Below are 18575 nucleotides of genomic sequence, written 5' to 3'. Positions count from 1 at the left end.
TGGTGATAGTCCCTTATCCTTACTTTTTCTTCTTTGCAGCAATATCATGATGAGTACGCAAGCCAGCCCTTTAAAATCCAAGCATGGTAACATTTATCTGATGAAAGTTCATCGACCTGAAACGCTAACTCTGTTTCATTCTCCACAGATGCTGACTGACCTGCTGAGTATTTCCAGCATTTTCTGTTTTTATTTCAGATTTCCAGATGCCGCAGTATTTTTGGTTTTATGTTTGTGCTAAAACCTTTACTTCCTGACTTCTACCTTGGTGGTTGTCTGCACTGCACCCTTTGATTCTTCACCTAGTTTACTCAACAAAATGAAATGCATGCCCAGAGAAAACAAATCCACTATTAAAGAGAAAAATCTATTAAAATTAATAAATGCTATCTTAGATTGACTGGACTACATTTTCTTCCTGCTAGTAATTAGGAACTGTGTTATTCCCAACAAAGTCAATGTCCCACCCGCAGGTACTGGAGATAAAATCATGCTGAAGGCTACACGTCTAACTTCCCCCTTGACTCCAATAGGTATCAGTACTTCATGCACTTAGTTATAAGCTGGCCTTAAAAAGGTAGAATGGTGGTACTATTCACCTGTCACATGATATACTTTGTATTGTAGCAGTGCAAATGAAGGGTAGGCTTATCATGGTATATTTTATGTGCCTATACCTGGCTGCTTTTCTATAACCAGATGGCAATGGAATGCTGCCACTGGTAGGATACGCCTGATACAAGTCCAAGTGGCCCTTTTGTTTGCATTTGTTTTGCAATCACTTAGAACACTCTCACTTAATCCTCATGTGATCAAGCCACACATGGTACGTTGGTGATGACCAGGTGGATGGCTGCAGAATTTAATTTGTTGATTATTTCCATGGTGGGGGGAGGTAATTAAAGTGTTACCAGCAGTAAACCTGATAATTCTTGTCAGAACAAAGCCAACTCACTGTCCCTTTAGCCTCATTTTATTAAACAAAAACTGAAATTAACAGTGTACTTGTTTTAGAAGCCTGGTGTCAATATTATACACTGCAAATGCTTTGATCTACTGTACCATAATACCCTGCATTCCTGGGAATCCTACCTTAATCACGCATTAGCTTAAAACAAACATAGTGGTTGGCAAATCCTGAAAATGTCTCAGTTGTGTAGTTGTGCTATTAATATTAAAATGCATGATTATTAATGCCATTTATGATACAGTTAGAAAATAGATATAAAGATTTACTGGAAAAATATTTCAATTTGTAGCTTTTCATATGGTAGGATCTATATTTTCAGATCTACAGCTAAATAAGTTTGAGTTTTAATTGCTTTGTTGAAATAGAAGAAACGTACTAGTTACTTTTGCTGGGAGGCTACAGAGACCCTGTCAATAATTCACTCACTAAGTGACTTTTCTGTGCCTGCCCTCAACAGCAAACAAAGATCATGTTATTGATAATCTTTATAGTATAAGCATCTCAGAATTTTCTGAGGAGTAAATTTTCATCTTTAGCACTTCTAGTACACAGCATTGCACACCGGGAGCGAATATTAGGGCTAATTTCATGATCCAAGGCTCCCAGAGGGGAGTCATGTTTGCAGGGAGTACAAACAATTTATCTCCACTCTCACTCTTTTGAGTGTAGCATTGCCACTGGAAGCTAGAGTTAGCTACATAAAGAATTTGGAGGCCATTGATTTTAATGGATGGACAACTGTGGGGAGTGCAACTGAATCCCTGATATACACTACCCATGCATAAACCTACCCACTTTCCTATTACCTACAGGCCGTTAAAACCCAAGTACCACTTCATGGTTTACCTTGCCTTTTCTACTTATCAATCTTAGTGGTGCCTTGTACAATAGAGTTGGGCCATTAGCTAGGTTTCTCAACTAAAGGAAACTGGCAGGATTATTTCCTGTCAACAAATGTTACTACTAGGTGTTTTTTTTTAACCATCAGTAGTAAGTAAACTAATTGCTCATGGCCCAGAAATTCGGGTCAGGGGCTTCCTGCGGGTGTAAGCCCCCAACCTGCACTTACCTTGCGCGCCGGCAGTTGAGCTGTAGGGCCCCGTGGAATTCTGCTCCGGGGCCTGGCCCAGCTGCCGGCGCGCTGTGCTTGCGTGTCCCAGGGGCATAGTTAGTGCGATGCGTCCCCTGGGATCACGTGAGCCATGGGCAGCCAATTGGAGGAGGGAAAAGCCCATTCATAAGATTGACAGGTAGACCTGTCAAAACTTATAAATACTACGGGCCCAAAATAGCAGTAAACCTTCAAATAATTTTTTTTTTAAATCACACTTTTTAAATAAACTATAAATTACATTAAATGCAGCATTGGTCTCAGTGGGAGGCCTCTTCCTCCCTGACCTAGGGAAGAGGACCTCCCTGTGGGCCCTAACCCCATCCAATAATGCCTGCAGTGAAGTCTCGTCGAATTTGGAGGCAGCTGGGGGTCTGGCACTGCCCACAGTTGCTGCAGGCTCCTCTGCCATCCTGTATGGTTCGTTTGGAAGCCTTCAGAGGATGCAGTGCTTGCTGTGGACCTTGAAAGCACCATGAATGATGACATCATACTGTGGGGATTTCTGACACGAATTGGACAATTAGCAAGGCTTCCCACATGCTGGGAATTAATTGGCCACTTGAGGGAAAATTGCGTGGAGCTGGCTGACACTTTTTTTATGTGTGTCAGAAACCCCACATTCGGGGAAATCTGACCATTCCCCACACAAGCCGAAAATCGGGGCCACAGTGTTCTCTGCACCTTCTCCATTCTCTTAAATGTCTCTTATTTCTCTGTGACCAGAGCTGGACACAGTACTGACCCGAGGACAGTAGAATTTGAGCATGGCACCCTCTGACTTGTACAATACTGGTTTGGTTGTATAGTTCAGCATTCTACAGGAAACTCTTTTTTATCCAGCACCGACAGGACCGGCATGGTACCGGTTGATCAAAAAGTCCGGATTACAGAGAGGTATACTTACTAAGGTACGAGAGCCCCGTACATGGCCACAGATCCAGGCATCCCTGTTGCATGGCAACAGGTGCAGGAACCCCAGTTACACGGCCACAGATCCAGGCATCCCTGTTGCATGGCAACAGGTGCAGGAACCCCGGTTACATGGCCACAGATCCAGGAACCCCGGTTACACGGCCACTAATATGAAGTAAAACTTACCTGAACCTACTCCTGAATTTTGCCGGTTAAGAGAGAGTTCTGGTTATTTAGGTGCCGGTAAAAAGAGAGTTTCCTGTATTTACTTTGTTGATTGTTGCTCTGCAGTGGTTTGACATGTTGGCTCTGAAATTCCACAGGGATTCTACCAGTATCCCGCTGTAACTCAGGAGGAGACTGTGTAAGATTAGGATCACAGGCTCACACAGATTACCCAACAGGGCCTTAGAAGTTGTAAGGCTTTTATTAAAGAGCTACAGTTTTAAAGCATAATCAGATATTACATATGGTTTAAGCAGAGTATAATAGACATACAACCCGTGACAGTAGGAGCAATCTACGACTCCCGAATCAGAATGACACGACCGGACGGACGGGGAGGCAGTATGGTGGTCTCGGATTGGGTGGATTCCTGCAGTCTGCTGCAGTGGTCACTTCCATTGGGTCATCTCTCAAGCTGTTAGAGGCGTTAGGCCATCAGCCACCTCAGAGGCTAAACTTAACCAAGGTGTTAGGCCGTAGCCACCTCGGAGAAGCCTTCGCCCCTGACAGCCTGATTTCCCCTCTCGGTCGTCTATATTTATAGTTATTTCAGTGGGCTGGTAATCACCTGGTGTCGATCATTTGATCCCCCATCCTATTGTCCAATTGTGAAGTGGGAAGGCAGCCCTCGCCGTCCCTTTCTGCATGGCTGATGAAGCCTCCCTCTTATCTTTCTGAGGAATGTTTTGTTATGTTTCTTTAAGGACATTTTATGACTTATCGGCTCCATTTTTGTCTATTATCCCACCACCCTGTGATGTTTTGCATTTTACGATTCCCTTATCACTTCTATTTGTCTTTTGATGCTTGATATTCGACCTTGCTGGCATTTCTGCTTTCTGTTCCCAGCTGCATGTTGTCAGTCTCTGTTCTAAGAATTAAAACCCATCTTTGAATCTAACAGTTATTTCTTACAATTCCCTTCTTTGAGAAGGAAATATCCTTATTGAATTCTCACAATCGGCTCTTGACTAATCTAGCTAGCCCTTATTGCTCTCTCAACTTGGCCGTTAGTTAGTAGGGAGTCTTGAAAATGAAGGTTACCCCCATCCTTACAGCCCATTCCTTTGAGGAGAAGGAACAACCTCTGACCCCTTACTCAAATTCAATTCACTGTTCCGGTGTTCCAATTCTGCCCCGCCTGGGAAATCCTCTGTTTCTTCTATCTTTCCTGATCTTACCCCGCCTGGGGTCTCCTCTACATTGCTTCGGATCTTCTCTTTCGGTGTGCTCAATTAACTTGTTAGTGCTGGTTAGCCATGGGCATGAGTACCCAATTGGCTTATGTATCAATGTCTTACTGCACACGTTACATGTATCAAATACACTATCATTACAAGTTGGATAACTACCAGAGCATGTGAAATAATACGAACCTAAGGGTGTGCTGATGTATTAAGCCCAATATCCCACCAGTGTGAGTTGTTCCCTATGCTGTCAATTTCAATATCCATTCTCGAGTTGTCTTGCTCCAAAACATAAAAATGCTTTAGGGAGGAATTCAATCACATCATGAGCTCACTGAAACCCTGAAACAACAGGGGAATGTCGTATCCGAGTATCCGAATGGGACAGGTCCTGTTAGACCCATAAAGCATGGTAGTTGCGGTAGTAGTGACACAGGAGGCACCACCAAAACCACCTCATGCTGGATTCGTACTGGTTTTTCCCACGCTCTGTTACCTACAAAACACAATTATTACAGCCACAGTTAAATTCAGTCTTGAAATCATTTCAAGCGACATTACAGTTTCACATTGTAAGATCCGCAAAATTAATATTGTCAGATAAGGGTCCTTTGGCAGAAGAGGCCTTTACTTTTAAAGACTGTTTTAAAAGAAGCCCAGAAAAAGGGACACATGAAATGGCCGCCAGACCCCATGACTAGCTTTCTGGACACTTTAAAATGGTTCCTGCAGTCCCCAGACAGCCTTTGTGGATTCAGCCCACAGTAAGTTATGGAAGGCCGTTTTGGAGAAAACGAAACCAGACACAACCACATACATATGGATTGGATGCAGATCCAGTCAGATCGGCCTGTAGATAAAGGCCATCTAAATGTTTACCCAGACAAAGGGAAACAGTTTTATATTCATAAGGGGAGCATCAAAGACCCATTAAAGACATCAAGAAGGCATTCAAAACAATACAAGGTCATTCCAGACCAGAGATGGCCATCATCGACCATCCCGAAAGCAGTTTAAATATAATAACTACCCCGTTGTGATACAAGCCCGCTAAAAGTTAAACAAAGACTAACCTTGATTTGGCGGGAGATAAAGGCTTCTTTGAGAAGTATAACTGGAGTCCCGGGTAGCCATCGGTAGCGATCAGCGAGACGCGCTTTTGAGCTTGTCCTTTTGAGAGCCGTGGAGGAACGTCGATCCAGAGACCAAGAAGGTGATTCGAGTCTGCGTCCCGCCCCGGGGTAACCATCGGGAGACCATTGGCAAACCCCGGGCCGTTGACGAGACAAAGGACAGCAGCCCTACAGAAGAAATCTAGTTGAAAATGGTAATCAGCTAGACTCCGCGAAGCGACCTCTTCAACCATGGTCAAACAGGTGGTCGCCGTCCCCGCCGACGTCCAGGCCTACCAGTGTCCAGCCTGTCCGTGACCTTCACCTTGAGGAAGAAGAGAGAGTGTCACAGCCTGCAGCGCTGACCACGTGGAGACAGGACGCCTGAAAGGATCAAAACGCAGACCTGTTTCAAAACTCTATACTTTCCAACTGGATTGGTGAGCATGTTTCTGGCCCCTCACAATCTGATCTAGCTAGGCTTAGGGGGTGGGCATTTAAGGGGTAATGAGTTGTTGTCCCTCGATGTTCCGTGTGTTTCCCCATTTCATGATAACTTTTGTAAAGTATAATATGCCTGTATCTATCTCAGTTAGTAATGTATTATGAATTTGTTTTTCCCTCCCATGTACCTTTAATTGACTTGCATTTGATTTGTTTTTCTCTATGCAATAAAATTTCATTTCATTTCCATTGAACCTGGCCTATCGAGTATTCTCTACATTGTAGTTCCTGCATCCAAGACCAGTGTATAGAACCTAAGGGGCGAGTGGGTCGAACCACTCAAGGTTTTACTGTGCAAGAGAGAGAGGCCTCTAGAGAGAGAAACCTCTGTGATCAAAAACCCTTTACAACATCTAATCAACAAATCATGGACTTAAAAGATTCTCCAGATCTCTCTTTTACTCGCATCCATCTTGTGGATAATTCATACTAAACATGATTTCTCCTTAGCCCTCAATTGTACAAATTCAGATTCCATGTAACTCTCCACTTCAACTTCAATTTCAATCCGTCTAACAGGTACCAGTGTGTTTATCTCTATTCTGATTGTTTAATTAATTAGATAGTTTCTCGATGGAGTATGTGTCAATGCTTTAAAAGTTGTCTCGCTCTCCTGGGCCACATTAACCATTTCATGTCTTGCTGTTGTCAAGTAACTGAGCATGTCTGAGACCCGTTCTTCAGTGCAAACTCAACATACATTCCTGGATGGTAATTGCTTCATACGTAACGAATCACATTTGCACACTCATATCAGTATCTCAATATCGTGCCACACATGCCATCCGATACAAGCCTTTCTCGGGCTTTCAGGTATCTTATTGAAAGATTGTAGTCATCTGGAGATCTTTGCTCATCTTCCTCTGCATGGTCCCGATGTCTTGGGTAGTGGCCAGACTATCAAATTCAGTTTTCTTAAAAGTTCATTAAAGGCAGGGACACAAATGTCTCCAAGAGAAAGCTATCCATTTACTATTCTTAACTACACTTTCCTGACTTTCACTAGAAAGTTTTGAAAATTCTCAATTGGTGGTGTAATTCTCCTGTTTCTACCTCACACCATCAATCACTTCCTCTCTCCATTTTACACATCCCATTAATTATCATTCATATCTCATTCATGAGCCCTGGAGGAACTTTACTGTCCAGTACAATATTTAAGATTGAAAACAGATCAAACATTCTCACTTGGTCCAAGTTATTAACACTTTTTATTTATCATTATTTTAGAGGATCTTTTATTTTCCCAAAAGTAACCCAATATATAGTGCCTGAGTCCATTTTATTATTACAAAATTATCCCAAAATCCAAACAGCAATACAGTTGAACTGACAGGTTTTGTCAATGTTCAATTTCATTTCTATCACTTTATCTTCCATTTCCAATTTCAGAAACAAGTGATTCCCAGGCTAGGTGGCTTACACAGTGTTTTAACATTAGAGACAGAAGTGCTGCAATTAGTTTACAAGGTAACTTCCATATAGCAAAAGAAAGAAGGGAATCCATTGTGACTCTGCTTAGAGCCCAAGGGGTTAATTTATCAAATCATAATTTTCCTTCTGTCACTGTGGGGAAATGTTAACTTAAAATTAAGAAACTTAAATTTAATAATGTCCAATATCTTTAAATTTCATACTAAAGTTGTTGCTTGGTGAACTTAAACAGCTGTCAGTGGGAAGGGTTAACTCCTTTGCAGGTTTTTAAGAAGGTGGAGCAAAACATTATCAGGCGCACGCAATTACGTTACTTCACGTAAATTTAAAAAAACTTTCGCGATCGAAAAAGACAGTTGTGTTTTCACACTTTAACTAAACACGAACAGAACAGATAAAACAAAACAAAATAGCACATTCTTGCAGAAAACAGTAAATTGCGTCACATTTCTTATTGTCCTTTCTTCAGATGTTTTTCCAAAATACTGTAAAAACATTGAATATAACTGGAAAAAAATTAGTTTTTCACATTTAACCGAATCAAATCAAACTGCTTTAGAAGATTTCACCATAGCAACCGCGACGCCAAGGTTAAATCTTAGACTGAAACTTAATCTTTTGTTAAACAAACTTTTTGTTGCTCTTCTCAGTTTTTACACACCAGCTTAACTTAAATTGTAGTAGTTTTTTTCAATTCTGGGGGCACAATCTTATTCGCACATTCTTAAAACTTCCAAAATCCAAGACAAGACAAAAGATTTAAATGCTTTTAACACACAGAAGTGGGTGGAGCTAAAACACACATAACAGAATCTTTCTTTTAAAGACAGACTTTCAGACAAAAGAAATACTGTAACTTCTTAAACATTCAGTCAGGAAAACTTTCACATTTTAACACACACTTTCACACAAACTGAAGTTCCAGCATTTTTTTAAGGTTCCTTTCACTCAGCAATCTTGTGTTTTATTTGTCTCGGCACAGACGTTAATAACTTCCATGTCAGTAAAACTTTAAATTTATCTTTTTTTCCCCTTTTAAATCGGTGTCTCAGCAGCTTTTTCTGGCTTTCCAAATCCCTGTTTTTCCCTTCTTTTGCTGAGTTGGCAAATTAGATCTTTTTCCTTCTCTATCTCTCCCTCTCTCCTGCACTTTATGCTTTACCTCCTTCAGGCTATCTATCAACTGTTCCCGGTGGTATGCCAACACCATTGTACTTCTGGTTTTACCTTTCAACAAGCTCTTTACCGCTCCCTTCTTTCAGAGAGAAAAAAAACACTATACACAGTCTAACCAACGATCACGTGCATTCGACCGGACCACTCCCTTCTTTCAGAGAGAAAAAACACTATACACAGTCTAAGCAACGATCATGTGCATTCGACCGGTCCCTCTGGTCATCCCAACCGGAACCTTACAACTCCTAACTCTGTGATCCCACTTCTGACACTACTGTAAGATTAGGAATCACAGGCTCACACAGATTACCCAACAGGGCTTTAGAAGTTGTAAGGCTTTTATTAAAGAGCTACAGTTTTAAAGCATAATCAGATATTACATATGGTTTAAGCAGAGTATAATAGACATACAACCCGTGACAGTAGGAGCGATCTACGACTCCCGAATCAGAATGACACGACCGGACGGACGGGGAGGCAGTATGGTGGTCTCGGATTGGGTGGATTCCTGCAGTCTGCTGCAGTGGTCACTTCCATTGGGTCATCTCTCAAGCTGCTGGAGGTGTTAGGCCATCAGCCACCTCAGAGGCTAAACTTAACCAAGGTGTTAGGCCGTAGCCACCTCGGAGAAGCCTTCACCCCTGACAGCCTGATTTCCCCTCTCGGTCGTCTATATTTATAGTTATTTCAGTGGGCTGGTAATCACCTGGTGTCAATCATTTGATCCCCATCCTATTGTCCAATTGTGAAGCGGGAAGGCATCCCTCACCGTCCCTTTCTGCATGGCTGATGAAGCCTCCCTCTTATCTTTCTGAGGAATGTTTTGTTATGATTCTTTAAGGACATTTTATGACTTTTCAGCTCCATTTTTGTCTATTATCCCATTATCCTGTGATGTTTTGCATTTTACGATTCCCTTATCACTTCTATTTGTCTTTTGATGCTTGATATTCGACCTTGCTGGCATTTATGCTATCTGTTCTCGGTTGCATGTTGTCAGTCTCTGTTCTAAGAATTAAAACCCATCTTTGAATCTAACAGCTATTTCTTACAACTGGCAGAATGTTGTGTATGTACCTTTAAGAGAATAACTGGTCTCAGACTGCAGTACCGGCAGTGACCACCCCTGTATAAAAGGCACTAGACAGCCTCTGTTGTTTAGTTTCGTTATGGACTTCCACCAGTAAACATCTGTTTGTTTGCACTCCTGCTAGTCCGTGTCTAAATCATTCACGGACTTAACACTGGCGACGAGTAAGAAACGAACTTACCTGCAACTCAGCAGCAGCTCCGACGACGTTGTTGAAGGTCGGAGCCAGAAGAAAAAAAAAGAGGCCATTGAAACTCGAGAAACGGGCGTCGACCGTCAATCATCGATTAAAAAAATTGCAGGAGTGACTTTCCAGAGCCAGGCTGGGTTCCTCGGTCCGTGGTTTCCCAGCTAATCGGGCTGGTGGCAGGTAGTGCTCTGATCCTTCCTGGGCTGCGGCGGGCTGAAGCTCGATCGGGTGGCCTTTCAACGGGGGCGGGCAGCGAGTCGGGAAGCAAAGAGAGAGAGAGAGGGTGGAGCACACAGGGCGCGGCCGGTGTTTCGAAGCCGGGCAGCGTTCGGACCTCAGAAGAGGGAGGGAAGTGTCCCAGAGGGTCCGCTCCACGACGGGAAAATAATAAAAGAAAAAGAATACGTGCAAGAAACCGTGGAAAGCAGCGCTAACAACAGCGGGGAAGAAGACAAAGCGCGGGAGGCACCATTTTGTTAAATCGGGGAAGAAGGCAAAGTGCGGGAGGCGCCATTTTAGATTTGCAAGATGCCGAAGACTGGCTGTATCACTGCTTTTGATAACACATTAGAGGACTGGACCACGTATGTGGAAAGAGTCAAGGTATATTTCGAGGCAAATGAAATAGCGGAGGGAAAAAAGGCATCAATATTGCTAAACTTAATGGGCGCTAGAACGTACAGCCTATTGCGGGATCTGATTACTCCAGCCAAACCGAAGGCGAAGAGTTTTAATGAAATTGTTGCTGTTCTACAGGAGCACTTAAACCCTGCACCGCTGTTGATAGCAGAAAGATTTAAATTCCACAGGAGAACTCAACACAAAGATGAGAGCAATGCTGAGTATCTTACGGAACTACGCAAGCTATCAAAGCACTGCCAGTTCGGAGCAGGACTGGCAGATACCCTACGGGACAAATTTGTCTGTGGACTCCGGAGTGAAGGAACACAGAAGAAGTTACTCGCAGAAAAAGAGCTGACGCTAGATAAGGCTTTCAGCGTGGCAGTATCATATGAAGCAGCAGCCAGGGGAGCTGCAGAAATTCAACAAAAACCACAGGAATACGGCACCCACGAAATGACACGGGGATTTGCAAAATGTTATCGCTGCGGCAGTACTAACCATGACCAGAAGGACTGCTGGTCCAAAGACAAAATATGCAGACAATGCGGGAAGATTGGACACATTGCACGAGGTTGTAGGTCTGGGAAGAAGACCAGCGACAACAAAAAGGCTACTAAGGAACCGTACAAGAAAGTACAAAAGATGACGGACAGTAGTTCCAAAGACCAGATGAGCGATAGTGAATCCGGAAACAGGAGACTAAGCTGTCTCAAACTTCACAATGTAATCGCAAAAGAGGATCACCGAACCATTTGGGTCACTCTCACGATAGCAGGGTCCCAAGTTAAAATGGAATTGGATACAGGATCAGCGCTAACCGTCATGAATCAACGAGACTACGAGCGGCTATTTTCACACATACCCTTGAGAGAGACATCCATCGTCTTGACGACGTATACGGGGCAAAAAGTATACCCCAGAGGAAAAATAAGGGTGCCTGTCGAATAAAATGGCAAGAAAATACGGAAATTGTATCTCTACATACTGCCAAATGGTGGACCACCGTTATTGGGACGGGAATGGATCAGGAAGATAAACTTAGATTGGCATTCCATTCATGCAATGACGGTGGACGGTAAAAAAGATGAAGACGTCACTCCTGGACGATTGTCAACAATCTTAGCTAACGCCAAAGAGGTATTTCAACAAGAACTGCGCACGCTTAAAGGCATAACCGCCTCAATAAAAATAGAAGAGAATGCAGTTCCCAAGTTTTTCAAAGTGAGACCGGTACCATATGCAATTCGCCCAGCCGTCGAGGCAGAGCTGGAGAATCTGGAGAAGGTGGGCGTGTTGTCTAAGGTCGACTGGAGCGAGTGGGCGACACCCATCGTTCCTGTCATGAAGAAAACGTTAAGCAATAAGTCCGGAGAGCCAAGGAAGATTCGCATCTGTGGGGATTTCAAGGTGACGGTGAACCCTGTCCTTCGCACAGTACAATATCCTCTTCCAAGGATAGAAGACATCTTCGCCTCACTGTCTGGAGGGAAGCGTTTTACAAAAATTGATCTAGCACAAGCGTATTTGCAGATGGAGGTTGAAGAGTCCTCTAGGAAGTATCTCACGATAAACACTCACAAAGGTCTTTACCAGTATCATTGATTGGTATTCGGAGTAGCATCGGCTCCGGCGATATGGCAAAGAGCGATGGAACAAGTCCTGCAAGGGATTCCGGGGACTCAGTGTTACTTGGACGACATCCTTGTAACAGGTGAAGATGACAGTGAACACCTTAACAACCTAGAACAGGTGCTCACTAGACTACGGGAACATGGGCTGCGAGCCAACCGCCCCAAGTGCGAATTTTTTAAGAAACAGATATCGTATTGTGGCCACGTGATTGATGAAGAGGGGTTACATAAGTCCCCTGACAAAATTGAAGCGGTTGTTAAGGCCCCAGTGCCTGAAAATGTGTCGCAACTGAGGTCATTCCTCGGGTTGGTGAATTACTATCATAAGTTTTTGCCGAATTTGTCGACAATTCTGCACCCACTGAACGCCCTGCTACGAACGGGGGTAGCATGGAAATGGAGCGATGATTGTAAGCGTGCTTTTCAGAAGAGTAAGGACTTAATCACTTCAAAGGAAGTATTGGCTCACTACAACCCAGCACTGCCAATCAGGCTGGCGTGTGATGCGTCTCCCTACGGCATTGGGGCGGTACTGTCACATAAATTCCTTGATGGTTTGGAGCGGCCGATAGCTTTTGCGTCATGCTCGTTAACTTCTGCCGAGCGTAACTACGCCCAGATTGACAGAGAGGCCCTCAGACTAGTGTGGGGGGTGAAGAAGTTCAATCACTATCTGCACGGTCAAAAATTTACTCTACTAACCGATCATCAACCTCTTTTCTCCATTTTCAACACTCAGAAGGGCGTACCGATAATGACAGCACAACGGCTGCAGAGATGGTCCCTTTTCCTAGGGGCACACCAATATGACATCGAGTACAAAGGAACTAAACAGCATGGAAATGCTGATGGATTGTCACGTCTACCGTTGCCGACGGTGGAAGAAGAAGACCTTGCAGTGGATCCAATGGAGTTATTCCACTCAACCATAGTCGAATGTCTCCCTGTGACGAATGGAAACATAGAAAAGGAAACACGGAATGACCCGACACTATCACGGGTCTATGATTTAACGGTGAAGGGATGGCCAGCACATGGCGAACCACTGCTGCCAGCATTCTCGCCGAGAAGAGAACAGCTGTCAGTGTGCAGAGGAACCTTGATGTGTGGATCCAGAGTAGTAATTCCACCTACGTTGACGGATAGAGTGCTCAATGAGCTTCATGAGGGTCATCTGGGTGGGGTAAAAATGAAGAGCTTAGCCAGAGCGTTTGTGTGGTGGCCGGGAATCGATAGAGAAATCGAAGAGAGGGCCAAGAGCTGTGCAGGATGCCAGAAGGTCCAAAACGCCCCACCACAAGCTCCTCTGCATCCATGGGAGTGGCTCTCATCTCCATGGCAAAGGGTGCACATTGATTTTGCTGGTCCCTTCATGGACTCGATGTTTTTAATTGCGGTGGATGCACATTCAAAGTGGCCAGAGGTAATAAAAATGTCCTCAACCACCACGGAAAAAACTATCACAGTTTTACGAACCATATTCACCAGGAATGGGCTGCCTGAACAGATTTGCTCTGACAATGGACCACAGTTTGTGTCTGAAGAGTTCCGGAGGTTCTTAAAGAACAATGGTGTTAAGCATTACACATCTGCCCCATATCATCCAGTCACTAATGGATTGGCCGAGAGGTTTGTCCAAACATTCAAGAAGGCTATCAAGGCAATGTGTAATGAAGATATACCCCTACAACACAAGGTGGACAACTTCTTGTTTGCCTACCGGAATGCGACACATGCGGTTACCAGCCAAACTCCAGCCATGATGTTCTTCAATCGAAGACTATGATGCCGCTTGGATTTGGTTAAGCCAAACGTCCGAAGAGATGTGGAGAACAGGCAGTTTCAGAATATGAATGAAAGGCCGACCAGGAGTTTTAAGATAGGTCAACCAGTTTTGGCCCGGGACTACCGCACTGAGAAATGGCAACCAGGAACGATTTGTACACGACAAGGACCTCTCATGTATACCGTGGATGTTGGGGAGAGCATTGTAAGCCGCCATGCTGACCAGATTCTAGAGTCACGGGAAAACGTCAACTCCACACCACGATCTGATACACCTGGTAATGAAATCGATGTTCCAATTGCAGCTACCGCAGAACCGGTAATATTGGAAGCGGATGAACCAAACAACGACATTGATTCCGACTCAACATTGCCAGAAGATCCTAATACCCCAAAGAGGCGTTATCCAGACAGAATCAGGAAGCCTCCTCAAAGACTGAACTTATAATTGCTTAAACTTAACCAATGTATCTAGCAACAGTAATTGTGATTGTAATTCATTATCATTTAGTTGTTAAATGAATGTCATGTACTGTTTATCTAAAAGGGGAGGAATTGTTGTGTATGTACCTTTAAGAGAATAACTGGTCTCAGGCTGCAGTACCGGCAGTGACCACCCCTGTATAAAAGGCGCTAGAGAGCCTCTGTTGTTTAGTTTCGTTATGGACTTCCACCAGTAAACATCTGTTTGTTTGCACTCCTGCTAGTCCATGTCTAAATCATTCACGGACTTAACACAGAACCCCTGAGAAAAAGGCATAAATAGTTTTATTCAGCCATTTATGCCATTTTGCTGGGGGTTCCATCGGTCTCCCGTCAGAGTTACAGTGGGAGGCAGGTAGATCCCCTGTGGAATTTCACTGCTGATGAGCTTTGAGTCAACTAAAATACGTAAATCTCTTTCAAATTCATCCTTACTTATTTTAATGGAGTGTGTATGCTACTTGTTTTTTCGTCCTATGTGCAGTGCCTTTATTAAATTTCATCTGTCATTGTTCTGCCAGGCTGACATAAGAGAATGTAGTGGCACGTGGATTTATTTCAGCTAGTAAACAAAGCTGGCCCTGATTGCAGATTATTCTTTCTCCCATGCTGTCTCAGCACTGTTAGTCACAAGGTTAAACTACTGCAAGAATTAGCAATTTAACATTTTCATTTGTTGCATTGCAGCATTTTAGATGCACTGTATGCAAATTGTATGTTAATATAGCTTTGAATGGAAGCAAACACTAAACTTTTCATTATTTGAGTCACATCTGAGAGAAATGGGCAAGGAAATTAACAAAAAATCCAACATGTCAAACCACTGCAGTGCAACAATCAACAAAGCAAATCGATCGCTGAACTATACAACCAGATTAATATTACACAAGTCAAAGAATGTCATGCTGAAACTCTACTGTGCTCACTTCAGACCACTCCTTGAGTACTGTGTCTGATTCTATGGGCTGGATTTTGTCAACCCCGAGGAGGCGTGTATGGAGGCGGGATTGCCGGTAAAGCTGCAGAAAGTGGGGGCGGATGGCAAACCCGCCCCCATCCTGCCTCCATGCCCTTTTGCCAGGAGGTGGGAAGTCGTCCTGCCCCGGGTCCCGTCTCCTCGAGGCGGGAAAGGGATTAAATCCTTTTAACTGCCTGTTAACAGCTAGTTAACAGGCAGAAAAAAGGATTAGTCCCATTTTACCTTTTCAAGTGCAGGCTTCCCGACCTCGGAGAACCCCGCCGGGGTGGAGGAGTCAAGTAGGATGTCTGCGGGGGTTGGAGGGGTCTGAAAGTGCAATGTAGAGGTGAGTGATGGGTGCAAGTGTGGAGTGGTAAGTATGTGAGGTGAGTGTAAAGTGTTATAAAATGTTCACTTACCTTTGTTTCTGCCTACAGCCTTCAGCCGCGGTGGTTCCGGAGTCCCAACATCTTCATTGTAGATTTCACAGACTAGCTGTTGGATCCTCCGAACCAACATTCATCTGATTTCTACAAACTAGAAAGGTTTGATGAGTCCTGAACACAAGGGCTCATCAAACTACACAGAAAGTCAGTGTTTGACAGCTTCACAGAGCTGTCAAACTCTGACATTTCTTCTTTCAAGAAGTCTTAACAGATGGCACATCAGACGTTGATGTGCTCTGTCAGTGACTTCCCCCTAATTGGCCTGCTGAGCCCGCAGGTCGGGCTTAACACGGTCAATCAGGGGAAAATCCCACTGGTTGGCCAGAACATGATGAAGGCGGGACTGAGACCTGGCAAGTAGCAGTCCCGCCTCCAGCACGTCTCCATTCACAAAATCCAGCCCATATATTTTTCCCTGTACAAAAGTATATAATAGTTTATGGTCTAATTTAGACCAGGCTTCTCTGGATAGCACTCTGTTAATTTCAGCATAGCTGGCAGGAACAATAAGGAAAAACAGAGGTAGAAACCCTCAGCAAATACAGTAAAGCACATCACAGCAGCTAGAAGAGGAGTAACATTCACACAGCTTTTGTAGGTTCCAAGTGATCTTCAGTAAGGGGCAAATATCAAGGTGGGATGTAGGGTGGGGGGAAAGAGAGATCCCACAATACAAAAACATCTTCATCCCTTTCCCTGCAGAAAGAGCACAAAACTTTCACCAGATGGCAGGATTGCCTAGAGTCCAGGGCATAGTAGATATGGGGCAGCGGACCTGGGTGAAGCGGCGGCGGCGGAGCGACTACAAGAGGCAGCAGACCAGGTAGGCCCCACAGCGGCGGCGGACCTGGGTGAAATGGCAGTGGCGGAGCGACTACAAGAGGCGGCAGACCAGGTAGGTCCCACAGCAGCAGCGGACCTGGGTGAAGCAGCGGCGGTGGAGCGAGGTTAAAAGCGGCGGCAGCAGCAAATAGGCCCCACAGTGGCGGCGGACCTGGTAGAAGTGGCGGCGGCGGAGCGAGTATAAAAGCGGCGGCAGACCAGGTAGGCTCCACAGCGATGGCAGACCTGGGTGAAGCGGCAGTGGCGGCGGCGGAGCGAGTATAAAAGCAACGGCAGACCAGGTAGGCCCCACAGCGGCGGCAGACCTGGGTGAAGTGGCGGCGGCGGCAAAGCGAGTATAAAAGTGGCTGCAGACCAGGTAGGCTCCACAGCAACAGCGGACCTGGGTGAAGCAGCGGCGACAGTACGAAATATAAAAGAGGCAGCAGACCAGGTAGGACCCACAGCGACGGCGGACCTGGGTGAAGCGGTGGTGGCGGCGGAGCGATTATAAAAGAGGTGGCAGACCAGGTAGGCCCTGTAATGATCAATAACATGTCATTCTATAGTGGACACTAGGTGGAGCCGTAGAGCTGTGTAGAGCTGTATATAGCTATATGTATAAGAATACACTACCCAGCTGTATATATATTAAGACTACATCACCCATGAGGCACTAGGCTACCCACAAGGCAGCAGTCAAGATGGAAGCCTCCACAGATACTGTACCTAGTCCACATGTGCTCAATAAAGTAACTAGCAAAAGCTAGCTGTGTTCATAATAAGAATGTCTATTTATTAATGAACATAAGAAGGTACCAGGGTGGTGAAGATCTGCTGAAAATTGTGAAAAGAGAAATGGAGAATTTGAAGCCACCAGAGTGTTTGAAACTCACAGGAACTTTCGACTACAATTGGCAGACTTTTAAACAACAATTCGAACTCTACATTGCAGCCATCGGATTCGGTACAAAGCCAGATGCAAGGAAGATAGCGTTGCTGCTTATGGTTGCAGGCCCACAGGCAATAGAAGTATTTAATACATTTGTATTTAATCCAGAGGACAACAGAGAAATATTAGAAGATGTGCTAAAAAAATTTGATGCACATTGCTCTCCGAAAAAGAATGAGACCTATGAAAGATACATCTTCTGTTCTCGGACACAGCAGCAAAATGAGACTTTTGATAGCTTTATAACTGATCTGAAACTGAAAGCACAGACATGTAATTTCTCTGAGCTCAAAGCATCCATGATTCGTGACCAGATTGTGTTTGGTATTCATGATAAAAAAGTCAGGGAACGTCTGTTGAGAGAAACCGAACTAAATTTGGAAAATGCGGTGAAAATATGCCAAGCCAGCGAGCTAGCTCGAAAGCAAGCAAAGACTTTCATTGAAATCAATAATGATGCGATTGTAATGAGTGATAATGCTGCTGTCGGTGCTGTGTCCTATAAGGGGAAGAAACATGGGCAGAACAGAAATGAAAAGCAATCGGAGGATGAAATTTTTAATTGTAAACGCTGTGGTTACAAACACCAGTTAAGACAATGCCCAGCGTTTGGAAAATGTGCACAAAGTGTAATGGAAAGAATCACTTTGCCAAACAATGCTTTTCAAAAGTGCAAACTAAGAAAGGGCAACGAGTTAATGTAATTGAGGACACTGATTTAAGTGAGGCAATTTTTGTAGGAATGGTGTCATGTGACAATATCAAAAAGGATACAGAAAATGTGCAGCCCTCAGAAATGGACAATGCTGAACATAAAGTTAATGCAGTAAAAGAGGATGATCCCACTGCAGGTAAATGGAGCATTAGTTACATTGAAACTAGACACTGGGGCAAAAGCAAACTTAATCAGTATGAGTGACAAAATCAATATGAAAGAAAAGCCCAAAATACAGAAAAAGT

The 18575-nt window shown here is 44.1% G+C and overlaps 1 long non-coding RNA gene across 1 annotated transcript; it reads right to left on the bottom strand.

Moving 5' to 3' along the window:
- Window positions 1-3413: 3413 nt before the first annotated feature.
- LOC147112637 (uncharacterized) lies at window positions 3414-9448 on the bottom strand. The gene is made up of 3 exons (XR_015079533.1): window positions 9046-9448; window positions 5482-5845; window positions 3414-4904 (listed from the first exon to the last, which is right to left on the bottom strand). It is a non-coding gene; the product is annotated as an uncharacterized LOC147112637 (long non-coding RNA).
- Window positions 9449-18575: the final 9127 nt, after the last annotated feature.

This window comes from Somniosus microcephalus, chromosome 9 (assembly GCF_052327205.1).
Source record: "Somniosus microcephalus isolate GS21.2 chromosome 9, FLI_Smic_1.0, whole genome shotgun sequence".
Taxonomy (NCBI): domain Eukaryota; kingdom Metazoa; phylum Chordata; class Chondrichthyes; order Squaliformes; family Somniosidae; genus Somniosus; species Somniosus microcephalus.
This window is presented reverse-complemented; position numbering and strand designations above follow the sequence as displayed.